The sequence below is a fragment of the Pongo abelii genome, chromosome 9, assembly GCF_028885655.2.
Source record: "Pongo abelii isolate AG06213 chromosome 9, NHGRI_mPonAbe1-v2.0_pri, whole genome shotgun sequence".
In the NCBI taxonomy this organism is placed as follows: domain Eukaryota; kingdom Metazoa; phylum Chordata; class Mammalia; order Primates; family Hominidae; genus Pongo; species Pongo abelii.
The window spans coordinates 115,986,843-115,994,203 of NC_071994.2; positions in this window are offsets into that span (position 1 = coordinate 115,986,843).

A 7,361-nucleotide genomic window follows, 5' to 3' on the forward strand; every position below is an offset into this window, starting at 1 on the left:
TGATAGCAAGTAGCATTTCATCTGCATAACAGCTGTTCCCTCTTCTCCCTTCAAGGGTCCTGACATGGGTGGTAGACCTGATGCACTAACTGAGAAGGCCAGGGACAATTTCCAAGTGAAATTCTATCCTGTAGACAGGAAATGTGTTCATTCATTTGCTGGAGTTGTCAGCCTGTAACTGAGCTTCCTATATGCATTTCCACCCAGCAGGGACAAGGCAGGAGGGGTGAACAGGCAGGTTAGAAGAAGTAGGGACACGAATTCATAATCAGGATTTGCTAGATCCTCTTAGAGGGAGTCAGCATTTGTGGGGCAATGAGATTATTTACAGAGCTATGAGCAATAGCAATAGCTAGTGAAAAACAGAGACTGGAAAAGCAACAGAAGAGAGCAAGGGTGGGAGACGACCCCCAGAAACCTTGTTCTTGGAGCCTGTAGAAAAATGATTTTCAGACTACAGCAGACCTCTGAATATATCTTTCAGGAGCTATTAGTATCATATATTGGTCCCGAATCTTAAAGCTTGAACTGAGGAGATAATGGTTTATAGATTAAAAGGAGTAGGATTTGTTTTTTGTATGCAACTGAGGATTTTTTTTTTTCTTCCTTCTCCCATGTAAAGACCAGGTGATGCTCAGAAATTTCAAGCCCCTTGAAAAAGCAGGAAAAAAGCAGACTGCAGTCCTTAACCCTGAAGATGGCTATGGCCTGTGAAACCAGGGGAAGTGGAAATTGGAGGGTCACTCAGGGCATTGAGCCTGGGGAGGGTGGAGCCCCCGATCCCAGAATGGTTCCATCAGGCCCAGATGGGGACCTCAAAGAGCTGGTCAGCTGGACACTCTCTGACTCCTCCCTCCCCCATCCATGTGCTTCCCTGGCCCTGGGATCAAACCTATTTTCAGGGCAAACCTTGCAAGGCTCCAAACTGGGAGAGAGTGGGTGGGAGGGAGGTGCAAGAAGGGAGTGCACTTTGCTGTTTACAGCTAAGCCCTGGTGTCTGAAAGCCTCAAACTGAAGACATCAATAATTCATACATTCATATGCTATAGAGTATTTCCCCTTTTGTCACATTTCTGGCCAATTGATTTCCCTTGGCCACAAACCTGCTGCTTTTAGAACATCATTAATAACAAGTCAACTGGTAAAATCTTCCCTGGGAGAGGGGGGCTTTGGCTGGGAGAGGTTCCTGACCTTGTTTCCCCCAAGAAAAGGGGCTCTGAGCAGCCATGGCAGCAGAATGTATGCACTTGGGCTGGGAGACTTCCTCCTCCTGTTTTAGTGGAAGAAGGGACTGGGGGGCAGAGAGATGAGATGCCCAGCCTATGGCCTCCCCAGACTATTGCTGGAACCCTCTGATAGTGTTACTGGGAGAGAAGGAAAGAGAGAGAGAGACAGAGAGAGAGAGAGAGAACTTGTGAGCCTCAGAATAAGAATACAGGTTCCTAACAGAACCCTCTCTAGCAGCCTCCTCCTCCTCCCCTCCTCACCCCAGGTTCTGTCTCTGGGGGTTTCCATGTCTGATCCTCAAGTACCATGGGAAGAAACTAATCAGGGGCTCTGGAATTACTCAAAGAGCTGGGAGCTCATGGTACAACCTGGAGCTTCTACCAAAGCCTCCCGGCACCTCATCAGGGAAACCAGGAGGCCACCCAGCTGAGGCCTTCTTGGAGTGGCAAAATGGGCCAAGGGCATCTTTCCTGCTGGCTCCGTTCCCTGAGCCCCTTCCATGCCATTCGGAGCCCAGATTGTCTCCTCCTTCTCCTTCTGTGAGTCCCTGGACAGCACCTGGCTCGTAGGGAATGACCCTTCATAGATACTCACAAGAGACTTGTTGAAAGAGTAAATGAAAGCGGAAAGGAACTGACAACTCATTCACAGTGAGTAGAGTGCTGCCACTGCCTCAGGACTCTGGGTTTACAGAGGCTCAAAGGAATGAGTCTCTACTGGTAGGATGTCAGCAATTTGGGAGAATAGCTAAATAGGGTTTTTTGTCTGAAGGGCAGTCAGTGAAATCAGATGGCTAGAGCCTACATCACCTACGTGACACTGGTCATGATGAAAACTCCCTTTCTCATTGCACTGAGTAGGAGAAGTCCCTCTGGAAGGGTGTTCTTCAAGGCTGGTAGAAAACCCTGCACTGAGCAGTGCCCGCTGTGGGAGGAGAGGGAGTAGGCCTTTCCCCACTCCTCGCCAGGGGCATCGCCAAGGTGTGTGCACCAGGAGGCCCACGCCACCACTCATACCCACTCCCTCATGGCCAGTGAGACCCCCCCATGAGAACCCCTGTTACAGGGAGGCTGTGATCCAGACAGGAGGGAAAAGTCTAACAGTTCTGCTTTTATCACTAATGTGGTGAGATCTTAATCGCCAACACGGGGGCCTCCCAGAGGGCTCTGCTCTTCTGATCCCACTGCAGAGTCCTCCCTGCTCCTCTCAGCCCCATGGTTTATATCCCTGGAAATCTCCTGGTTGGCCTGATATTGATTTGGCTTTGAGAAGGAGTCAGTAAGAAATACACACACCACGGGTCTGAAATAGAATCCGTCCTTTGCAGTTGCAGCAAATACTCCCCAAAAGCTGGGTCTGTTTTCAATACAGCTACTCTAGGTGGGGCCCAGGGCCCCACAGCTGCATGCTGTAGCTAGCCTTTGCCTTACAAGACCATGGGGGCCCAGTTCCAGTGGGCAGCTTCTACAGACACAGTGTTCTACAGACAGGATAAATATTTGTGTTATATTCACACACACAGCTTGGAGCCTGAGCCAGCTTTATGGCCAGGCCTGGGGAGACCAGAGGCTGAGCTGCACCAGCTAACACAAATGTGCTTTCCTGGTGGCATTACAAGAAAGCAATTTGGGCTTGGGGATGAAGAGAGAGTTATTCGGCCTGGATGGGTGGGCCCTGAACCCATAGATCCCTCCAGTCCAGCTTTCCCTCCCTAATGGATTGACCCTCACCATGCCTAAGACAGCATATGCTGAACCACCTCCTGCCCCCATGAATTGTCTCATCCCCGAGTAGATGTTGGAGCCTCAGAGGGCCTGAAGGTCATCTTGACCAGATGTACTTAGTGGGGCTGGAGACTTGGAGTATTTGCCCACCATCACCCAGCCAGTCACGTCTGCTTCCCTGGGTCCCTTCCCATTTATTTATTTATTTATTTATTTAGGTACAGTGTCTCCCTCTGTCTCCCAGGCTGGAGTGCAGTGGTGCAATCCCACTCACTGCAATGTCCACCTCCTGGACTCAGCCTCCCGAGTAGCTGGAACTACAGGTGCACACGCCACCACCCCTGGCTAATTTTTGTATTTTGTGTAGAGACAGGGTTTTGCCATGTTGCCTAGGCTGGACTCAAACAATCCTGGGCCCAAACAATCCACCTAACTTAGCCTCCCAAAGTGCTGGGATTACAGGCATGAGCCACTCCACCTGGCCCCCATTTTAAATCTACAAAGAAAGTCCTCTTTTTCTAAACTTCAGGAGGTTTTCTAAACCACAGTGGGTTTTTTTTGTTGTTGTTTGTTTTTTCCCTCAACATCTCTGGGAGGCATCAGACCTCTAGATCCAGAGAAATGTCCTGCCTGGGGCAGAAGGGTAAAGATGGCTACATTTTTTATCTACATCTCTCATTCCTTGTTCTGTATTCCCCACATACACGTTCATGTTTCCCACTCATTCTCCTAGAAAGAAATAGACTTTTACTAAGGACCTAACATAAGCCAAGTTGTTTTCAATTTACAGCAACTCTATGAGGTGAGAGTTATTTTTCCCAAAGCAACTATAACTAGTGTGTTGAATAAACAAGACCCATGAGACATATTCAAAAATTTTTTTATTTTGTTTGCCATTGCCCTTTAAATACATTCAGAGCTTGTTCAGTCCCTTGAAACTGGGTAAAATCTCCAATTTTTCTGCTCACTCTTAGAGAATATAGGTCATTTTAAATCAACGATATATTTTAAATCAATAATTAAAAGTGTCTAGTTCAATATAATAGTCAACACATTGATCTTTATACAAAGATATATTAATCAGGATGTTATAGGTCTAGCTGTACTAACAAGCCAAAAAGCTCTGTAATTAAGGCATACATTTTATTATACTTCTCACTCATCCAGAGCCCACTATAGTCAGGAGACTCTTGTAGGCAGCTGTCCTCCATGTGGCGACTCAGGGATTCAGGCCAGTTTGATCTTGTGGTTCCATTACCAACACATGCCTTCATGCTCCTGTGCAACAGAGACAAAGAAAGCCTAGAGGCTTACAGGGCCCTTGCTGTGCCTTAGTCTGGATACGACACACAGCACTTCCAATCTCATTTCCTTCCACAGAACTAATCATATTTTCCCACCCAACCTCAGCAGGGCTGGGTAGTATGAAGGAAGAAACATGAGGAGAAATTGGTGAACACAGGACATTGTCTCTGCCACTAAAGACAACACTTATCCCTGATGCCCCAGCTACAGTTAGCACAGACAGGCCCCTACTACAGAGTAAAGGGGACGGCATCAACTTCTTCTTGCTTTCTCAGACACCTCCCTTCTGCTCAACTGTTTCTGATCTCTCTGGAGTTGGAGCCTTGGGAGGGAGAAGAGGTTAAAAGAACAGGTAAGTTTTCTCTTGATAGGTATTGCAGTAAAACGACTTCAAGAGCTCTGGGCCTGGCAGGTATCTAAAGTTGTCTTGCCTCTCATGAGACTCTCATGGCTTGTCAGAGGCCCTGCTGGAAAACTGACAGCATTTCCCATGACTCTGACTCGGTATTGCCTTCCTGTTGGTCACCCCCCTTTCAATGCCTCGGTTTTCTGACAGTCTACTCCACATGGGTTCTCCCTGTTGGATTTCCACTGCGATCCTTCTGGATTTAGGTCAGTTCTCTCTCCCACCGGTGCCTATATGGTCCATAAAAAGCACTCCTGCCTCTTTTGTTCTGACAAATCCCAGGAGTATAGGCCAGTGTCAATTCAGCAGCAGCTTTCCTTAGCTTCTCAACTGAAGCAGCTGGTCTGCCAAGCCCTCCTGCCTTTGAGGTTTCATGGGCAGGAGTCCAGCACCAGCCTTCTGGGTCCTCCTAACTGCAGGTAATAATGTCAAGTTGCCTAAGTGGTGTATCCTCTTGCCTTGAGGTGAAGGGAAAGTACTTCCGCCCTCTGTCTTATGGGACTGGAAGCTCCAGGCATGGCTCATTTCAGAGGCACACTTTCTGTTAAATTCTTTCGTCGTTTCCAACAAATTGGCAATGTATGATTTCCACATTGAGGGTGAGGGATTTTGAGAATTGTGATCATGGATTTCTAGGTAATACTTTTGTAAATTCTGTGTGTGGTCTACTGTACTTCATTCAACTTAACACTGTGTAATACAAGTGACAGACACCCAACCCAACTCAACTTGGTTTAAGCAAAAGGGAGGGTTTGTTATAAAGGACATTGGAATGTATCCTGGAACCTGAGAGCATGATTTCAACGGGGGCTTAGGAATTGCTATAACCAGGTTCCCACATTCCCTCAGCACTCCCTCCACATCTCATGTTAGTGCTTGTTTCCTAGCCTCTGTTGCATTCTTTCTCCCTGAGAATGAACTCACGTCCCTCACTTCTCTGGTCCCATCATTGGAAACATGGCTGCCGGCAGCTCCCAAAATATATATCTTCTAGTCTAGCCACAAAAGACTTTCCACTCTCAGGCCTAAGACCAAAAATCCTCCAGAAGTGGGCATTGTGTTGTGTGCCTGTAGTCCCAGCTACTCAGGAGGCTGGAGCAGGAGGATTGCTTGAGCCCAAGAGTTTGACTCTCGCCTGGGCAACATAGCAAGACCCTATCTCTAAATAAATAAATAAATAAATACCCTGAGGAAAGGGACACATGGGTTCCACTTGGTTTTGAAGCTCTCAGCTAGCCCAATCAGCTTGATTTGTGGTGAGAACTCCTTGTGACATGGCAGCTCCCCTGCAACCCTGGATGGTGTGGGAGCTGGGAAATTCCAGAAGATAGCAGGTGTATGTTGACCCTGGCACTTTTCCAGTTGTTCAGTCATTTGGACTTGTGTTAGTGTGTCTGATGATTCATTCTAACTTTAGTAGCATTAGAGGGTGGAGGCAGGTTCTGGTTTGTGCAAAAGTCCACACAACCCAGGCCAGCCATCTAGAGAAGACCTCTCTTCTTGCCTCTTCTACTAATAAGGATTTCCTTTCTACCAGTCATAAAGCATTTAGTTCATACTGCCTTGAATTATGAGATGCCTGCCCGAGTCTTACCTTTCAAACAATGTTGCAATGTTGCAAATATCTAACTTCTGAGGCTATGCTTGTGTCACTTTTATATACCCTAAATCATCCCAAGCACTGCCTTACATATAACATCAATTCATTATATTTATAGAATGCATGAACAAATAAATGAATGATTCCAGAGGACATTTTCCCTCCCTGTGAACCTATTGAAAACTCACCTGAGAATGACTAAAGGAAAAACATTCATGGATCTTGGATAGAATTTCTTGCTTCGCTCTCAGAAAATCTGAGTTTCATACACAAAATAAAGTAAAAGTTTAAAATAACATCTAGCATGTTTTACACATAGAATGTGTTCAACAAATATTTGCTGGTTGGCTCAGATACACTAACGACACTGCTCCATATTGTTCCTGCTTCATCTCCATGTCTTGGCCCAAAGCCTTCCACTACCCCATCTGTCCAGCTGACCTATACCTGCTGCAGTCACTTAGGTACTGGAATTTTCCCAGAAGGGCATCACCAGAGCTATTTGCTAAATGGACTCCACTCCTCAATTTTGTTTTCAAAGGAGTTAGAGTTCAGAAAGAACTTTCTCAAAGCAAGGTAAATGGAATGCTGAAACAAGAGATGGAGAGTAACTAAAATCATCTTGACTCTAGTCTTGCTTATCCTAACCATCTGCAGAGAAAAGGCAGACAGAAGTTGAGTACGAGATACATCACTAGAAAGATGGAGCCAAGAGAAGTCTAGGGAGAAGGTCACAGGGAGGAATCTGATGAGGCAGAAACTTATTCCCAATCAGACATTCGAAGGAAGCCAAAACCTGGGAAACCATATCATTATTTAAAAATCCCATTAAGGCTCTATATGGGGGAGAGAGAGGTAATGCTTGCTAATTTCAGGAAGTAACTGAGTAGTTTTAAGTACCCAAAATTAATTGATGGTTTTTAAGGAAGAAATAGAGTGTAGGTAACGCTGAGTCATAAACCCATTGTTGGGGAAGAGGAAGACTATTAATTCTTATGATTCCTCATACCACAGGACAGAAAAGTAATAGTTCAAGTTGTGTATGATGAAATCTAATGCTGTGGCATAATTTTTTCTCATCGATTGGTTCCCAGCCCAT